The sequence below is a fragment of the Hemiscyllium ocellatum genome, chromosome 22 (genome assembly GCF_020745735.1).
Source record: "Hemiscyllium ocellatum isolate sHemOce1 chromosome 22, sHemOce1.pat.X.cur, whole genome shotgun sequence".
Lineage (NCBI taxonomy): Eukaryota > Metazoa > Chordata > Chondrichthyes > Orectolobiformes > Hemiscylliidae > Hemiscyllium > Hemiscyllium ocellatum.
This window is the reverse complement of record NC_083422.1, coordinates 6,880,714-6,900,339: the sequence shown is the minus strand read 5'-3', so window position 1 is coordinate 6,900,339 and position 19,626 is coordinate 6,880,714. Positions and strand designations below refer to the sequence as shown.

The 19,626-nt window shown below is 42.4% G+C and overlaps 1 protein-coding gene across 3 annotated transcripts in view; it reads right to left on the bottom strand.

Annotated features, from left to right (window-relative positions):
• jmjd1cb (jumonji domain containing 1Cb) overlaps nt 1-19,626 on the bottom strand; it is a 407,377-nt gene that overhangs the window by 285,810 nt on the left and 101,941 nt on the right. Inside the window, exon 1 of one of the 3 annotated variants that reach the window (XM_060841855.1) lies at nt 9,618-9,665. The exons of the other annotated variants lie outside the window; for them this stretch is intronic. The gene's annotated coding sequence lies outside the window, so the exon portion shown is untranslated. Of the gene's footprint in view, nt 1-9,617; nt 9,666-19,626 lie in introns of those variants that run through there. 3 annotated transcript variants of the gene reach the window in all.

Genomic DNA, 19,626 nt, shown 5'->3' with positions numbered 1-19,626 from the left:
TGACTTCACTAATTACAATGTGGTACAAATATATGGAAAAGCAAAAATTCTAAAAAGGCTTTTTGCTCAAATTCATGTAGCATTTGGAACAAATGAGCTAACCAATACAGGTTAAATGGGTATGATCTTGTAACCAAAACAGAGATAGGGTTATAAGGAAATCAAAGCTGGGAACTCAATATTCAGAGCTATGCGACTTTTCAAAAGGACAGACAGGAAAGAAAGAGTGGTGGGATGGGTTAGTAACAGACAGAATACATGCAACAGCAAGAAATAATCTTTGATCAGAAGATAGAGAACTAAGAAATAACAAAGATAAATCAACACTGTTGGGTGTAGTCTATACATCCTCTTAGAGTAGCTGTGTGCAAGTACAGACAATAAATCAGGAGATAATGAGGGCATGTAAAATGATACCACATGAATCATGGGTAACTTAAATCTTTGTGAAATTTAGGATAGTCAGATTTGGAGAGGTATGCATGAGGATGAATCCATAGACTATATCCAACAGAGTTTCCTGGAACAATATGGCTAGGTTACATTTAGATTAGATTTCTTACAGTATGGAAACAGGCCCTTCAGCCCAACAAGTCCACAACGACATTCTGAAGAGTAACCCACCCAGACCAATTCCCCTACCCTATATTTACCCCGACTAATACACCTAACACTATGGGCAATTTAGCATGGGCAATTTAGCATGGCCAAATCACCTGACCTGCACATCTTTGGATTGGAGGAGGAAACCCATGCAGACACAGGGAGAATGTACAAACTCCACACAGAGTTCCCAGGGCTGGAATTGAACTCGTGTCCCTGGCGCTGTGAGACAGCAGTACTAACCACTGAGCCACTGTGCTGTTGCAGATCTATCCAAGAATCAAGCTATTTGGATCTTATGACCAAAGATCCAATTATCTTATGACGCATAATGTGGCAGATTTAATTTAAAAAATGTCATCGTATAAGATCTCCTAAAGAATAGTGACCATCATATGATGGAATTTAGCATTCAGTTTCAGAGTGAGAAACCTGAATCTGAAACAACAAAGGAATGAGTGCAGAGAAAGCTCGTGTGAACTGGGAAAGCAGTTCAGCTACAAAGACAACTGAGAAACAATGAGATATGCTCAAAGTTTGGGAGAAGATTTGTAGCTCGGGTGCTCATTGTTGTGGTTCTGTTCGCCGAGCTGGGAGTTTGTGTTGCAAACGTCCCCTGTCTAGGTGACATCCTCAGTGCTTGGGAGCCTCCTGTGAAGCGCTTCTGTGATGTTTTCTCCGACATTTATAGTGGTTTGTCTCTGCTGCTTCCGGTTGTCAATTCTAGCTGTCTGTTGCAGTGGCCAGTATATTGGGTCCAGGTCGATGTGTTTGTTGATAGAATCTGTGGATGAGTGTCATGCCACTAGGAATTCCCTGGCTGTTCTCTGTTTGGCCAGCTCAGCGAACAGAACCACAACAATGACATGTTTATATCCCACTGAGAAACATCAGTTCTAAGAATGGGATAAGCCAACCATGGTTAACCAGGGAAGTTAAGGAAAACAGACAACGTGGTAAAGATTAGTGCAAAGTCAGAAGATTGGGTAAGTTTTAAAAACCAAAAAAGAAATTACCAAAATTAGGGAGAAAGTGAACTCTGAAGATAAACTTGCAAGTAATATTAAGACACACACCAAGAGCTTTTTTAATCATATAAAAAGCGAGAGAGGTCAAAGTGAACCAAGGGCTCCTTAGAGAATAAGGCTAAGCAAATAATGATGGAGAACAAGGAAATGGCAACGAAGTTAAATTAATACCATGCATCAGTATTCATTGTAGAAAACACAAAAACCATTTCCAAAATATGAAATTATCAAATGCCAAAAATGGACAGAATGTAAACACAATAACTATCACTAGAGAAAAAGGAGCTAAAAGCCATTGAGGCCCCTGAATTTCATTGGACACCTCCATCTAAGGATATTATCAAGAGTAGCTCCACAGATGGTGGTGTTTGCACAGACGGTAAACTTGAAGAATGTGAAGGTTTTGGAAAGTGCTGGAGGATTAGAAAACTGGCAATGTAACAACTTTATTCAAAAATGGAAGTGGACAAAAACAGCTAACCACATGACAGCTTAACATCTGTCAATAGGAAAATGTTAGAGAATCTTCTAAAAGATGAAATAGCAGAACATTTATAAACACAAAATATGATCTAGCAGAATCAGCGTGAGTTGACAAAAAGGAAATCATGCCTGACAAAGTTATTAGTGTTATTCCAGGTGGTACCAAGCAGGATCAATAAAGAGAATGTAATAAATTTAGATTGCCAGAAAGTGTTTGTTAAGGCACCACGTGTTAGGTTACTGACTGAGGTAAGAGCCCATGGTATTGTTGGCACCACATTAGCATGAATAAATGCTCATGTTAACTAACCAAAGACAGAGTTGAGATCAGGGGACATTTTTGGGATGGCAACCTGTAACAAGTGGAGTGCCACAGGGATCAGTGCTGTGACGACAATTTATTTGCAATATTTATTCACAACATTCCCAGGGAGGTGAATGTGCTATCGGCAAGTTTGCAAATTAAATAAAAACAGGTGGAAAGGGAAGGAGTTATGAGTCTGCAGAGGGAAAAAAAAGGTTAAGTGAGTGAACAAACTTGATACACAATGTAATGAGGGAAAATGAGAGATTACGAACTGTGATACAAAGAAAAGAGGAGCTGATTATTATTTAAATGAAAAAAGACCGCAGAAAACAGAGCTGCAGCACAGACGGACTTGAGAGTTTTAATGTATAAATCACATACAAGTTCAGCAAGTAATAGGAAAGGCAAATGGAATGACAATTGTCATTTCTAAAGAAATGGAATATTAAAATACAGAAGTCTTGCTCAAACTACATAAGTTAAACCATACTGAGAATATCGTGAAGAGTTTTGGTCTTGTATCAAAGCAAAGATATACGAGCATTGCAGACAGTCAAGAGAAGATTCATGAGGTTGATCCTGGGTATGGAGGGATTGCTTCATGAGGAGTGGTTGATTTGACCCACTAGTGATCAGAAGAGTGAGAGGTGACTTATATGAAACAAAGATGATTTAAGAAGCTTGATAGGGTACTTGTGAAGATGTCATTTCCCCTACTGAGAGAATCTACGATAAGTGGGTGCCCAATTCGGAGAAAATTGGGGAGGCTTTTTTCTCAGTGGAATTCTTTACCACAGAAGGCTGTTGAAGATGTGTCATTAAGTATATTTAAGGCTGAGATAGATAGATTTTTAAATCAGGTGGCACGGTGACTAAGTGTTTAGCACTGCTGCCTTACAGTGCCAGGGACCCGGGTTCAATTCCAGCCTCGAGTGACCATATGTATGGAGTTTGCATGTTCTCCCAGTGTCTGCATGGGTTGCCACTGGGTGCTCCTCCCACAATCCAAAGGTATGCAGGCCAGGTCATGGTGTTGGTATTAGTCAGGGGTAAATATAGGATAGGGGAAATGGGTCTGGGTGGGTTACTCTTCGGATAATCGGGTCGAAGGGCCTATTTCCACACTGTAGGGATTCTAATTCTAATTCTAATCAGTCAGGGAATCAAGGCTACTGGAAAAAGGCAAGAAAATGGAATTCAGGATTATCAGATCTGCAATGATGTCATTGAACATCCAAGAAGGTTCAAAAGGCCTAATGGCCTACTTCTGTTCCTGCATCTTATGGTCTTGTTCACAAGATTGCTCCGATACAAAAATTTGACAGCAAGACACATAGGGAGATATTGACAAAACTTTTGGGCACCTGTTTAAAGAGGCAAATTTTAAGCACTTTAAGAATATAAAATCCTTAGAGTGTGGAAACAGGTCACTCAGCTCATCAAGCACACAATACCTGCACATCTCTGGACAATTTAACATGGTCAATCCACCTAACCTGCACACCTTTGGACTGTGGAAGGAAACTGAAGTACCTGGAGGAAACCCACACGGACATGCGAAGAAAGTGCAAACTCCACACAGACAGGCAGTCACCCAAGGCTGAAATCAAAACCAGTACCCTCGCGTTGTGAAGCAGCAGTGCTAACCACTGAGCCACCATGTTTCAGGTCACTATTTGTCCAATTAGTATAAGAATCGTGATTGTACATATTCAGGTAAAAGTAAAGTTTCTGAGACCAAGTTTAGTGACAAGGTAGGAGGTCAATTTATACACAAGTAATATTTGAAAAGGTTCAAATTACACCCATCTCACCACCTGTTTATAGCAGTATATTGACTGAACTGTCAGGCTGTAAAGAGTTTCTGCTAACTCCATGTCCAAATGAGCAGAAAAGGAGCAAAGTAGTATAGTTTTCCTTCTGCATAAGTATGGGGAGCTGACAAGCTTCATTCAAATGAATAAGTTTACACCAGCATGAGTTTGACTTCAGCAGCAAACAGGTGGTTAAATATTAAGAGCTTGGATTGTTTGGCTAAAATTTGGGGTCAAATTTTACACAAGATCAACTGTTGCTAATTGCAATCACAGGAATTAAAACAGAATTATTAGTACAGATAAAGGTTCAACTAAACCATTGTGCTTGGGTCCAAGCCCAGAGACAAATAATTCTGTGAATACAAGCTTAGGCAGATGTCAAAAGTGCTAACTCCCAGGTGGTTAACTTTTTATGTTCTTCAAGGTGAAAGCATTCTCTCTCTCTCATTAACATGGTCATTATACCAAAAACGTTACATGTTCTATCTGCTCAGATTCAGTTCAACCTAAGTGGTTGAAGTGGGTCATAAGATTGAGCCAATTTTCCTCTGATGTAATATTACATTGGCAAATACCATGCAAAAGTCCAAACTCATTAAAAAATAAATCAGTCATTCCTCTCCACTACATTGACGATGAACTGGGAACTAATTCATTACTTAAATTATGCATCTAATTCTGTAATATACCTCCAAGTTAAGTTAATAGCAGTCACTGGCACAGCATTGTTCAGAAAGACTTTTCCTATGGTGTTCCAAAAAATCGACTATTTAACAGATGGCCATTTTCATTCTTTTGGCCTGGCTGACTAATTAATTCCAGCGGTCATGTCTGCAGTCCAGTTTATGCTGGTGATGGAAAAGCCAAATTGTTCAACTGCTACAAGGCCATCTCTTTCTCATGGACTTCCTTAACACTAAGATCAAAACAATCCAATCCAATCAGATCCCTTTCTTTTAGTCTGTCACCTGAGTGAATTATCTTGAATGCTTATCCCTACTCAAGCCCTTAACTTTCATCTTTCTCTAATTTCTCTCTGATCTCCTTTCATGCCTTTGCTGAGTGCACTTCGCCAATGAGATCTAGCTCCTGTTTCCTCAATCCTATTTGTACCAATCTGCAAGGGAGAGGTTAAATAGGGCAGGGCTGTTTTCCCTGGAGCGTCGGAGGCTGAGGGGTGATCTTATAGAGGTTTATAAAATCATGAGGGTCATGGACAGGATAAATAGACAAAGTCTTTTCCCTGGCGTGGGGGAGTCCAGAACCAGAGGGCATAGGTTCAGGGTGACAGGGGAAAGAATATAAAAGAGATCTAAGGGGCGACTTTTTCACACAGAGGGTGGTACGTGTATGGAATGAGCTGCCAGAGGAAATGGTGGAGGCTCGAACAAGTGCAACATTTAAAAGGCATCTGGATGGGTATATGAAATGGAAGGGTTTGGAGGGATATGGGCCAGGTGCTGGCTGGTGGGACTATATTGGGTTGGGATATCTGGTTGGCATGGACGAGATGGACCGAACATCTCTATGACTCTATGACCACCATATAAAGCCATCTTGTGAACTACTCTCTATCTGCTTGCTGTGCCTTTTTCTTTTAAATCTGTCATCATGCATTTCCTCAAATATAACAAGCCTCGACTTTACCATCCTTCAAAATTCCCACCCCATTTCTATCTTTCCTTTCCCCTGCAAAGACATCTCTTTCAACTCCACAATCATCCAAGGTGGTACTCCCTTCTATTTCTGGCTTTTCATCCCCCCAATTTAAATTGCTCTACTTGTGGTCGTACCTTCCTTTGCCAACGCACAAATACGCCTCTCCAGCTCACTTTCCTTCTTCAGGATACTCTGAAACACCTCACAATTCAACTAAGCTTTTGGTCATCTGATCTGATATCTCCTCATGCAGTCATACTTTAAAATATAATATTTTAAATACTTTAAAATATACTTTAAAATATACTTTAAAAGTGCCTTGAATATTAAACACACAATAATACAAGTTTTGGTTGTTATTTAAAAGTAAATCAAAGATAATCACTACAATTTTATCCTTGTTTGCTATGAAATAACTTCACTATGATGGGCTTTTTACCCAAATTTAAGATATCACTGTTGACTGAAAATACAGCAGTTGTTCTGCGATAACATAACAGTTGTATTCATATGCAACCTCGTGCTATAGAAAAGCGCACCATGGAAAACCATGACAGAAAATCGCGCTGTAAAAGATCACTAATAGAAAATCGCTGTACCCATTCAGTAGAACGTTTGCGTTATCCAAACAATGTCCACAATTCATCAATTACATTATAGCCAACTTGTGCTGACAAAATGCGTGTTATAGTGCAACGACCTGCATTTACAACTTACAAACCCTCACACTTAAGAATGCAATCCTGTGAAAAGGTGTGATTTTAAACATCCAACATATGGATATTTCTCGTACTTCCAAACAGCTGCTTTAAATTGCTCTGCATTGCAGACAAATCGACTTGTGAACAGACTCTAGAACATGGCCTGTTCGCACCTGAGAACTGCCTGTAAATTGTATTTGGCCCAGAGTTGGACCGCAGCAGTCAGGGAATCTCCAGACTTGCCACACCAGCCATGGGAAAATTGAAGAGTGTTCCTATTGAGGAATGAATGAGAGATGAAATCAAGTCACAAGAGCTGCTGAATGCGAAGGCGAGAGTTTTCAAAAGATGCACCTTGGATATCTGGCACTTGATCTGTCTTGTTTCATCGAATATTAGGCCCTATAACCCTGCACACCATTCCAATCATGGCCCTCTGCCAGCCCAATAGCATCAATTTCTCTGCCAACCCATACCATCCACCACTCAACCCCTATCCACACATAATGGTCCATTATGCCTCCATGCCAATGAATGCAGACCCTACCTTCTAACCCGACCTCAAGTTTACCTGGACCATCTCGGACACCTCCCTCCCCTTCCTGAAACTCTCCACCTCCATTTCCAGCAGCCAAGTCAACACGAACATCCACTAAAAACTCGATGATTCCCACGGCTACCTGGACTGCCTCTGATAAAAACGCTTTCCCTTATTCACAATTCCTCCGCCGCACCTGCTCCCAAGAGGACCAATTCCACACAGAACATCGCAGACGGCCTCCTTCTTCCAAGACCGCAACTTCCCCTCCCACGTGATCGACAATGCCCTCCAGCGCATCTCATCCACTTCCCACATATCTAACCTTGAACTCCACCCCTTCAATTGCAACAAGGACAGAAACCCCCGGTCCTCAACTTCCATCCCACCAACCTCTGGATACATCACAATATCCTCCACCATTTGTGCCACCTGTAAACAGACCTCACCACCGAGATATATTTCCCTCCCCATTTCTGCATTTCAGAGAGACTATTCCCTCCGTGACTCCCTTGTCAGGTCCATTCCCTCACCAACCCACCCTCAGTTCCTGGCACCTTCTCACCACAACAAGAAGTGCACAACCTGCACCTGCACCCACACCTCCCTCCTCACCTCCATAAATGGCTCCCCCAAGGATCCTTCCACATCCAACAGAAATTTACATGTGCTTCCACACACATCATCCACTGTATCCGTTGCATCTGATGTGATCTCCTCTACACTGGGGAGACAGGATGCCAACTTGCGCATCCTTTCAGAAAACATCTCTGGGACATCCTCAGTAACCAACCCCACCGCCCTGTGACTGAACACTTAAACTCCCCCTCCGACTCCACCAAGGACATGCAGGTCCTGGGCCGCCTCCATCATCAAACCCCAACCACCTGAAGCCTCAAATTTCAACTTAGGACCTTCAAGTCATACTAGATCAATGTGGATTTCACCAGTTTCCCCATTTCCTCTCCCCCTACCTTATCCCAGTCCCAACCTTCCAACTTGGCACCGTGCTCTTTAATGGTCCTACCTGTCCATCTTCCTTCCCACCTCTCTGCTCCACCCTCCTCTCTGACCTATCATTTTCACCCCCACCTTCATCTACCTATCGCATTCCCAGCTACCTTCCTCAGAGCCCTACCCTCCCCTCCCATTTATTTCTCAGCCCCCTTGGCCCAGAAGTCACATTTCTGATGAAGGGCTCATACCTGAAATGCCGATTCTGTTGTTCGTCGAATGCTGCCTTGAAGGCTGTGCGTTTCCACACTCTTCAACTACAAACAACTTATGCAACCCACCAAATATCCATCGCCTGTACAACACACCATGTCAAATTAATCAATATCCATCATGAGAAGATCTCAAGATCAAGTTAAAATTAAATACAATGAATTTCAAATTATACATTACATCTTTCACAATATTAAAAAATCATTCCATTCATGAAAGCCTATCACTACATTGAAATCCTCTCAAATACTTAATTGTCTCTGAAACCAACAGATCCATAAACCCACAAAGACAGCTAATCTTCTTATGCTACCAAAATAATAGATTGTGGAAAGCAGTCAAGCATTATTAATGACATAGTAATAGCCCCTGGTATAAGGTCAACAAACAGCTGTTCTGTCTGCACAACATATTTCTTTCAAATCTCAGAGACAGACACCTTATGTTTAAAAAGAAAATTAAAAGAATTTAACAATTTCACAGCTTCACAGATATACAAGCTTTAAAAACCTTTCAAGAATATTTATACCTATTCCACTAAATCCTGATTCCTAACTGTGGTTTAAGGTCAATACTACAGGAAAAATTGATTCTGTATGAATTCAGCACCAAGTTCAAGTAGCCCTGCTCAGTTCAGGTTTCCCTCATGTGTGAATCATTCAACACTTATCAATGGAAATAAGAGCAGGATTTCCGCGTCCAGGATCTGTTTTGGAATCTCTGCCACATGGGGAAAACAGGCACTGGCTGCAGATTTCAAATAGAGAAGGAGAAATTTATGCCACAGAGACTGTGACAACATTGAAAGCAAGTTGTTTCAAAACCAACAAGTGTTGTTACTTCACAACTGATGTCAAAATGTAGACCAAGGTCCACTGAAACCAAAGCGAACTATCGAATCATTTAAACATTTAAGACAACGCAATGAGATCAGCCTTCAATTTTCCAGACTCAAAGCAATACAAATTAAGTTTATACAACCTGTCCCCAATATTCCTCTTTCAATCAACATCAAATGAAATAGAATTATAATTTAAGCTGTCATTAGAGGTGGTTTCCAGTCTACAAATTGGTCGCTGCATTCCCTACCTTATGAAAACATTTCAAAAATACTTCACTATGCGTAATGTGTATTGAGTCATCCTTGGACATGAAGGAATCAATACAAATCCAAGTCTTTCTTTTATTTAAGATAACGCTTTAAACACCTTAGCATAGCTGAAGGGTTTTATGGTAGAGCGGCTGAGTCCCTACCTCTGGTCTTGAAGGCCTGGATTCAAGTCCTCCTGTTCCAGAGGTTTGTCATGACATATCTGAAAAGGTTGATTCAAAATATCTATCAGAGATGATAGTCTTGAGTTCTGTTGACTCAATGTACAGTACATGATAGGGAAGGATAAAACACCACACTTGAATTCGGATTTATTTATCATGTAATTTAGACAGGAGCAAAGGGACAGAATTATTCAGAAAGTTCACATTTCTTGGAAATTACAAATTCAACTATGCCATTACAGCAAAGCAAAATTGCTAAGAAGAAGAAAAACAAAAATTTCTGGCCTTCAGTGTCACTTTCTTTCCCATTTTTATGATGCAAGATCATCTGTAACTGACTGAGAAACTATACTGAAATCAAATTGAAGCTCTTTTAACTGAAGTGTAAAACAGACATTTCAATGAAAAAAAGCCATTATAAGAGAGATATTTTGAAGAATCTTACAGATAAATGTTAGTTCAGGAATAAAGTGGATCTATGATTGACAACAGAGGTCGTATTAAGGGTAAGACTGATGTACTTAATTTATCGTTTTTTGTTATACAAGCTTAATTGAGAGGAAACCTGTGAAAGGATCAAGCAGGTAAAATATTAAGAACTGTTCTTAACTTGTTCCAAGCTCATATTTTTAGCCCACTGATCAGAAGTACACTGCTTCGATGTGTCCTGGGGATTACAATTTAAGGAAACCAATGATGTTAATGTATCTCTGGACATCAGCGTGCATCTTGGAGACCTGAAACAGCGAACTTTACAGCTGACCCTGGAGGAACCTGTGTGGGAAGCTAACAGCACAGGAACAGTTAAATGTATAGTTTTTAAGTTTAATCTTGCTGTAAGTCCACAGTAGTGAGCAGAGTGAGCTCTTTCTTTATTCTATGTTTATTGACATCTGTCCCTTGATTAAATTTTAAAAATATAAACTATAAGTACTAAGTTAGCTTGGAGCACTGTTTTTAGAGCAAAAAGATGGTGCTATATTCTGGGTTTGTCAATCGTGAAGAAGCAAAGATGGCCTTTGGTAGAGTAATGTACTCTTCCTGTTGAATGTGGGAGTTTCCATATTACTGATGATTTTGTGTCCTTGGTTGTGAATCCTATCAGATCACGTGGATTGGTTGGAGCAGCAGTTCAAGGCAATAAGGAATTTACAAGTGATGGATGGCAGTTATAGGAAGGGAGAAAAGTCACAGATACAGTCAGAGAGATGGGTCAATTCCAGGAAAGGTAGGAAGGGTGGGCAGGTAGTGCAGGAGTCTCCTGTGGCTATCCCCAACTCAAACAAGCATGTTGTTTTGGAAAATGTAGGGAGTGATGGACTCTCAAGGGAATGTTGCACAAATAGCCAAGTTGCTGGTATCGAGGCTGGCTCTAATGTAATGAGGGTTATGTTGCGTTCCAAGTGATCGATTGTGATAGGGGATTTTCTAGTCAAGGGCACAGACAGACATTTTAGTTGCCAGCAGAGGAAAATCAGAATGATGAGTTGCCTCCCTGGAGCAAGCATAAATGATATCTCAGAGAGGGTACAAAATATTCTCAAAAGGGATAGGCACCTGCAGGAGGTTATTGTTTGCAGTGGAACTAACGAATAGGAAGGGAAAAGGATGAGATTCTGAAGGGTGAATATAGAAAGTGAGGAAGGAATTTAAAAAGGAGATCCTCGAGGATAGTAATATCTGGATTACTCCCAGTGCTACCAGCTAGTGAGAGTAGGAATAGGAGGATAGAGCAGATGAATGCATGGCTAAGGAGCTGGTGCAGGGGAGAAAGATTCACATTTTTGGATCATTGGAATCTCTTCTGGAGTAAAAGGAGGATGGATTGCACCTGAATTGCCAGTATATTATCCTGGCAGGGAGATTTGCGAGAGCTGCTTGGACTATTTAAACTACTACGGTGGAGGGGGGTAGGACCTAGAGAAATGGTGAGGGTAGAGATCAATCTGAGACTGGTACAGTTGAGAAAAGGTGCGAGTCAAACAGTCAGGGCAGGCAGGAACAAAGCAGAAAACAAGGTTGGTCTGATAAATTAAACACCATTTACTTCAATGCAAAAGACCAAACAGGGAAGGCACATGAACTCAGGGCATGGTTAGGAACATGGGACTGGAATATCATAGCAATTATAGAAACATGGCTCAGAGATGGGCAGGACTGCAGCTTAATGTTTCACGATACAAATGCTGCAAGAAGAATAAAAGGTGGGGGAGGGGGCAAGAGAGGAGGGGGTGGCGTTTTTGACAAGGGGTAGCATTACTGTTGTATTTAGGAAGGATGTTCCTGGGAGGACATCCAGGAAAGATACTTGGGTGGAACTGAGAAATACAAAAGGGATGATCACCTTATTGGGATTGTATTATGGACTCCTGAAGAACCAATGGGAAATTGAGAAACAAATTTGTAAGGCGATCTCAGTTATCTAAGAATAACAGGGTGGTTATGGTAGGAGATGTTAACTTTTCAAACATACACTGGGACTGCCATCATGTTAAGGGTTTAGATGGCAAGGAAGTGTCCAAGAAAATGCTCTGATTCAGTATGTGGCTGTACCCACTAGAGAAGCTGCAAAACTTGACCTACTCTTGGCAATAAGGCAGGGCAGGTGACTGAGGTGTCAGTGGGGGAGCACTTTGGGGCGAGGACCCATAATTCTAATAGTTTTAAAATAATGATGGAAAAGGATAGACCCTATCTAAAATTGGAAGTTCTAAATTGGAGGAAGGCCAATTTTGACGATATTAAGCAAGAACTTTCAAAAGCTGATCGGGGCAGATGTTCACAGGTAAACAGACAGATAGAAAATGTGAGCATTCAAAAATGAGATAACAATAGTCCAGAGACAGTATATTCCAAAGAAGGAAGCACATGTCAGGTATAGATAGGAGTGACCGAATGAATCCTTCAAAGAGTACAAAAGGCAGTAGGAGTATACTTAAGAGGGAAATCAGGACAGCAAAAAGGGGACATGAGATTTCTTTGGCAAATAGGGTTAAGGAGAATCCAACGGGATTTTATAAATACATTAACGACAAAAGGGTAGTCATAGATAATGGAGATGTATAACACGGAAACAGACCCTTCAGTCCAATTCATCCATGCCAACTAAATATCCAAACCAATCTAGTCCCACCTGCCAGCACCCAGCCCATATCCCTCTAAACCCTTCCTATTCATATACCCATCCAGATACCTTTTAAATGTTGCAATTATACTAGCCTCCACCACTTCCTCTGGCAACTCATTCCATACACATACCACCCTCTGTGTAAACAAGTTGCCCCTTAGGGCTCTTTTATATCTTCCCCCTCTCACCCTAAACCTATGCCCTCTAGTTCTGGACTCCCCCCACCTGAGGGAAAAAGACTTTGTCAATTTATCCTATCCATGCCCCTAATGATTTTATAAACCTCTATAACGTCAGCCATCAGCCTCTGACACACCAGCGAAATCATCTCTAGCTTATTCAACCTCTCCCTGTAGCTCAAATCCTCCAACCCTGGCAACATGCTTCTCAATCTTTTCTGAACCCTTTCAAATTTCACAACATCTTTCCGATACGAAGGAGACCAGAATCGCACACAATATTCCAACAGTAACTAGGCAAAGAACAGGAGGCCTCAAAGATCAGCAAGGCAGCCCATTTGTGGAGCCACAGGAGTTCAGGGTGATACTAAACGAGTATTTTGCATCAGTATTTACTGTGGAAAAGGACATGGAAGACATAGAATGTGGGGAAATAGATGGTGTCATCTTGAAAAATGTCCATATTATTAAGGTAGTGGTGCTGGATGCTTTGAAATACATAAAAGTGGATAAATCCCCAGGACCTAATCAGGTGTACCCTAGATCTCTGTGGGAAGCTAGAGAAGTGATTGCTGGGCCCCTTGCTGAGAGATTTGTATCACTGATAGTCACAGGTGAGGTGCCGGAAGACTGAAGTTTGGCTCGCGTGGTGTCACTGTTTAAGAAAGGTAGTAAGGAAAAGCCAGGGAACGATACACCAGTGAGCCTGACATCAGTGGTGAACAAATTGTTGGCGGGAATCGTGAGGGCTGGGAATTACATGTATTTGGAAAGACAAGGACTGATTAGGGATACTCAACATGGCTTTGTGTGTGGGAAATCATGTCTCAAACTTGATTGAGTTTTTTGAAGAAGTAACAAAGAAGATTGATGACGGTACAGCCGTACATGTGATCTAAATGGACTTCAGTAAGGCGTTTGACAAGGTTCCTCATGGGAGACTGGTTAGCAAGATTAGATCTTAAGGAATACAGGGAGAATTAGCCATTTGGATACAGAACTGGCTCAAAGGTAAAAGAGGAGGGTGGTGGTGGAGGGTTGCTTGTCAGACTGGAAGCTTGTGACCAGTAGTGTGCCACAAGGATTGGTGTTGGGTCCACTACATTTTGTCATTTATATAAATGATTTGGATGTGAACATTGGACGTACAGTTAGTAAGTTTGCAAATGACACCAAAATTGGAGATGTCATGGACAGCGAAGCAGGTTACTTCAGAGTGCAAAAGGACCTTGATTAGATGGGCCAATGAGCTCAAAGTGGCAGATGGAATTTAATTTAGATAAATGCGGGGTGCTGCATTTTGGAAAAGCAAATCAGAGCAGGACTTATTCGCTAAACGGTAAAGGTCCTGGGGAGTCATAGTGATGTACAGCATGGAAACAGACCCTTCAGTCCAATCCGTCCATGCTGACCAGATATCCCAACCTAATCTAGTCCTACCCACTAGCATCCAACCCATATCCCTCCAAACCCTTCCTCTTCATATACCCATCCAAATGCCTCTTAAAATTTTGCAATTGTACCAGCCTCCACCACTTCCTCTGGCAGCTCGTTCCATACACGTACCACCCTCTGCGTGAAAAAGTTGCCCCTTAGGTCTCTTTTATATCTTTCTCCTCTCACCCTAAACCTATGCCCTCTAGTTCTGGACTCCCCCACCCCAGGGAAAAGACTTTGTCTATTTACCCTATCCATGCCCCTCATAATTTTGAAAACGTCTATAAGGTCACCCCTCAGCGTCCGACGTTCCAGGGAAAACAGCCCCAACCTGTTCAGCCTCTCCCTGTAGCTCAAATCCTCCAATCCTGCCAACATCCTTGTAAATCTTTTCTGAACCCTTTCAAGTTTCACAACATCTTTCCGATAGGAAAGAAACCAGAATTGCATGCAATATTCCAACAGCGGCCTAACCAATGTCCTGTACAGCCGTAACATGACCTCTCAACTCCTGTACTCAATACTCTGACCAATAAAGGAAAGCATACCAAATACCTTCTTCACTAAACTATCTACCTGCGACTCCACTTTCAAGGAGCTTTGAATCTGCATTCCAATGTCTCTTTGTTCAGCAACACTCCCTAGGACCTTACCATTAAGTGTACAAGCCCTGCTAAAATTTGCTTTTTCAAAATGAAGCACCTCACATTTATCTTAGCTTTTGAACAAATCTTCCATGTGGGACCTTAATGAAACCACATCAACTACACTTTTCTCATCAATATAGTTAAAAATCACACAACACCAGGTTATAGACCAACAGGTTTAATTGGAAGTGTGCTTCCAATTAAACCTGTTGAACTATAACCTGGTGTTGTGTGATTTTTAACTTTGTACACCCCAGTCCAACACCGGCATCTCCAACTCATCAATATATTTAGTCACCTTTTCAAAAAAATCTCAACTGCATTAGTCAGACAGGATCTCCCTCTAACAAGGCAATGCCAACTATCTCTAATCAATTCCTGCCTTTCCATGTAATGATTAATCCTGTCCCTCAGAAATTTTTTAATAATTTCAGTGCCACAGACATCAGACGAATTGGCCTGTAATTACCTGGCCTGTCCCTGCTTCCCTTCTTGAACAAAGGAACATTCGTTATTCTACAGTCAGCTGCACTTCATAAGTGGCCAGTGAAGTATTAAATACATCCATCAGGGACACAAAAACATTGCTCCCCATAGCACCCTGGGATACATCTAATCAGACTCTAGGAATTTAACACCCCAACTGAAATTCTCAGCTACTTTATTTTTCTCCTTTATGAGTACAGATGGGCTATTCATCTAAGACTTCATCCACATCCACTGGCTTCACACAGAGGTTTTCCCTTTGAACTCTAACAAGTTGAACTTTTTCCTTGGTAATCCTCTTACTCTTAATATATTAATAAAAACCTTGATCCCCTCTACCAAAAAAATTGTGGCCCCTCTTTGTCCTCCGAACTTCTATTTTAAGCAATCTACTCCATTCTGTATATTTCTGGGGGGCGCCCTGTTGTCCTTCTTGACATCCCTCGACATCCTGGGTTTCCTGGACCTGTTGCCCCTTTCCTTCCCTTCACTCTTAAAGCAATACTTTGGCCCTGAATTCCCTCTATACTGCTTTTAAAATATTCCCACCTTCCAAATGCAATTGTACCTGCAAGTAGCTGCTCAGAGTCTGTTTGCCAGATCCCATCTAATGACACTGAAATGAGCTTTTGTCCTGTTTAGATACAACTTCTGCACTATCCTTATCCATAATGACTTTGAAATTTACAGGGTATCGTTACGATACCCAAAATGCCCACTCACTGAAACCTCAACTACTTGACTGGCTTCATTCTAGCAATGCTCCATCTCTAGTCAGACAACTTACGTACTGGCACAAAATGCTCTCCTTTAAAAATACCACTCTGTCTAATTCTTTCAGGCTAAGGCGATGTCAGGTAGTGTTAGAGAATTGTAGGAGATTTCAAGTTTGCTATCTCTCACATCTTTACTGTGTTCACGTCTGCTCCTCTATCTCCCTCTGACTGTTGAGAAATCTGTCGTATAATCACAGCAAGGTAATTGCCCCTTATTCATTTCTAAGCTCTACCTAGGTGACCTCATTTGAAGCCCCTTCTTCAGCATCCTCCCTCATTACTGCAGTGATGATTTCCTTTACGAATAATGTAATGCCCCCACCTAGCATGCCTGAAACTTCAATACTCTAGAATGTTGAGCTGCCAGTCCTATTCTTCCATCAACCAAGTATTAGTAACTGCTGATCAATGCTCTAAGTTCATCTGCCTTACAGGTTGAACACCTTGCACTAAAACAAATACAATTTAGCTATCTGGACTCTCATGTGTCTTACCCTGTCCATGTCTTCTTCAACTACTGGACTATCCTAGCATTCCTCCTGTATTGAATTAGACCTGGCACTGGAACTTGCATCTACTCCGTGCCCCACCCCCATGCTGAACTAGTTTAAAACCTCGACTGTACCAGTATTTTCAGCCATTTCTTGATCTCGGCCATTTCTTGAATCCAACTGGTTGTAGCCTGCCATCAGTGGTTGGGGAGATGAGAACAAAGTATGAATATCTCTTCCACTCAGTACATCAAGCCAACAATGGTCACAAATGCTTCGGCCCATAATGTTACTATACCAATATACTGGCCTGCTCCCTCATTGAGGGTAGAGATATTTAGAGAGCTTCCTCCAGTTATTTCTTTACTTGTTCACCATTGTTCACAACTGGATGTGGCAGAACTACAGAATTTTGATCTGAGCATGATTTGGAGATGCCGGTGTTGGACTTGTACAAAGTTAAAAACCACACAACACCAGGTTATAGTCCAACAGATGAGCAAGGTGAGGGCCCATGGTGTTCGAGGTGAGCCACTGGGATGGATTGAGGATTGGCTGTCTGACAGAAGGCAGAGAGTTGGGATAAAAGGTTCTTTATCGGAATGGCAGCCGGTGACAAGCGGTCCCGCAGGGTTCAGTGTTGGGGCCACAGCTGTTCGCATTATATATTAATGATCTGGATGAAGAGACCGGGGGAATTCTAGCAAAGTTTGCAGATGATACAAAGATGGACAGGCAGGTAGTACTGAGGAAGTGGGGAGGCTACAGAAGGATCTAGACAGTTTGGGACAGTGTCAATGGCTGATGGAATTCAACGTGAGCAATTGCAAGGTCTTGCACTTTGGCAAAAAGAATAAAAGCATAGACTACTTTCTAAACGGTGAGAAAATTCGTAAAGCCAAAGTACAAAGGGATCTGGGAGTGCTAGTCGAGGATTCTCTAAAGGGAAACATGCAGATTGAGTCCGTGATTAAGAAAGCGAATGCAATGTTGTCACTTATCTCAAGAGGGTTAGAATATAAAAGCACCGTTGTGCTACTGAGACTTTATAAAGCTCTGGTTAGGCCCCATTTGGTGTACTGTGTCCAGTTTTGGTCCCCACACCTCAGGAAGAACATACTGGCACTGGAACGTGTCCAGCGGAGATTCACACGGATGATCCCTAGAATGGTTGGTCTAACATATGAGGAACAGCTGAGGATCCTGGGATTGTATTCATTGGAGTTTAGAAGATTAAGGGGAGACTTAATAGAGACGTACAAGATAATACATGGCTTGGAAAAGGTGGACGCTAGGAAATTGTTTCCGTTAGGCGAGGAAACTAGGACCCGTGGACACTGCCTTAAAATTAGAGGGGGTCAATTCAGAACAGAAATGCAGAGACATTTCTTCAGCCAGAGAGTGGTGGGCCTGTGGAATTCATTGCCACAGAGTGTAGTGGGGGCCAGGACACTAAATGTCTTCAAGGCAGAGATTGAAAGATTCTTGTTGTCTCGAGGAATTAAGGTCTACGGGGAGAATGCGGGTAAGTGGAGTTGAAATGCCCATCAGCCATGATTGAATGGCGGAGTGGACTCGATGGGCCGAATGGCCTTACTTCCACTCCTATGTCTTATGGTCTAACAGATGTAATTGGAAGCACTAGCTTTCTGAGCGCTGCTCCTTCATCAGGTGGTTGTAGAGAACACAATTGTAAGATACAGAATTTATCGTAAAGGTTTACAGTGTGATGTAACTGAAATTATACATTGAAAAATACCCTGTTTGTTGAGTCTCTCATCTATTAGAATAACACGGTAGTTTCACTTCTTTCATATGTAAATCACAACAACTTCTTTAAAAACAAGCTACATTCTCAGGTTAACTGTAACAATTGGTCCTGGATCAGTGGTGCTGGAAGAGCACAGCAGTTCAGGCAGCATCCAACGAGCAGCGAAATCGATGTTTCGGGCAAAAGCCAGACTCAGTCCTGCCGAGTTTTCACATCCCTCCAGAACCCCGAGGGGAACACTACCCCTGCTCATGACTCCACCCCCATTCCCCCCACCATCACACCCACTCCAGGTATTGGCTCCAACCCCACTCCTAGCTCCACACCCACACCAGATCCCAGCTCCCAGCCCTGCCGAGTTTTCACTATCACTCCAGACCTCTCCCTCACTGAGGACGAACGATCAGTCCTCAGCAAAGGACTCACCTTCATCCTCCTCCGTTCATGCATCAATGAATTTAATACACGCCGCGACGTCAAACAATTATTCCGTCGCCTCCACCTCCGAGCTTACTTTCACAACCAGGACTCCCGCCCACCTTCCGAGGACCTCTTCGCCCACCTCCAACACACTGCATCCACCTGGACACCCCGTGCTGACCTATTACCTGCCCTCGACCTCTTCATTTCCAACTGCCGCCGGGACATTAACCGCCTCAACCTGTCTACCCCCGTCCCCCGCTCTAACCTTTCACCCTCACAACGCGCAGCCCTCCAATCCCTCTGCTCCAATCCCGACTCACCATCAAGCCAGCGGATAAGGGGGGGCGCAGTGGTAGTCTGGTGCACTGACCTCTACACCGCTGAAGCTAAACGCCAACTCGAGGACACCTCTTCCTACTGCCCCTTCGACCATGACTCCACCCACCCCATCACCAAACCATCATCTCCCAGACCATGCAGAACCTCATCACCTCAGGAGATCTCCCACCAACAGCTTCCAACCTCATAATCCGGGAACCCCGCACTGCCCGGTTCTACCTCCTTCCCAAGATCCACAAGCCTGACCACCCTGGCCAACCCATTGTCTCAGCATGCTCCTGCCCCACTGAACTCATCTCTACCTACCTCGAC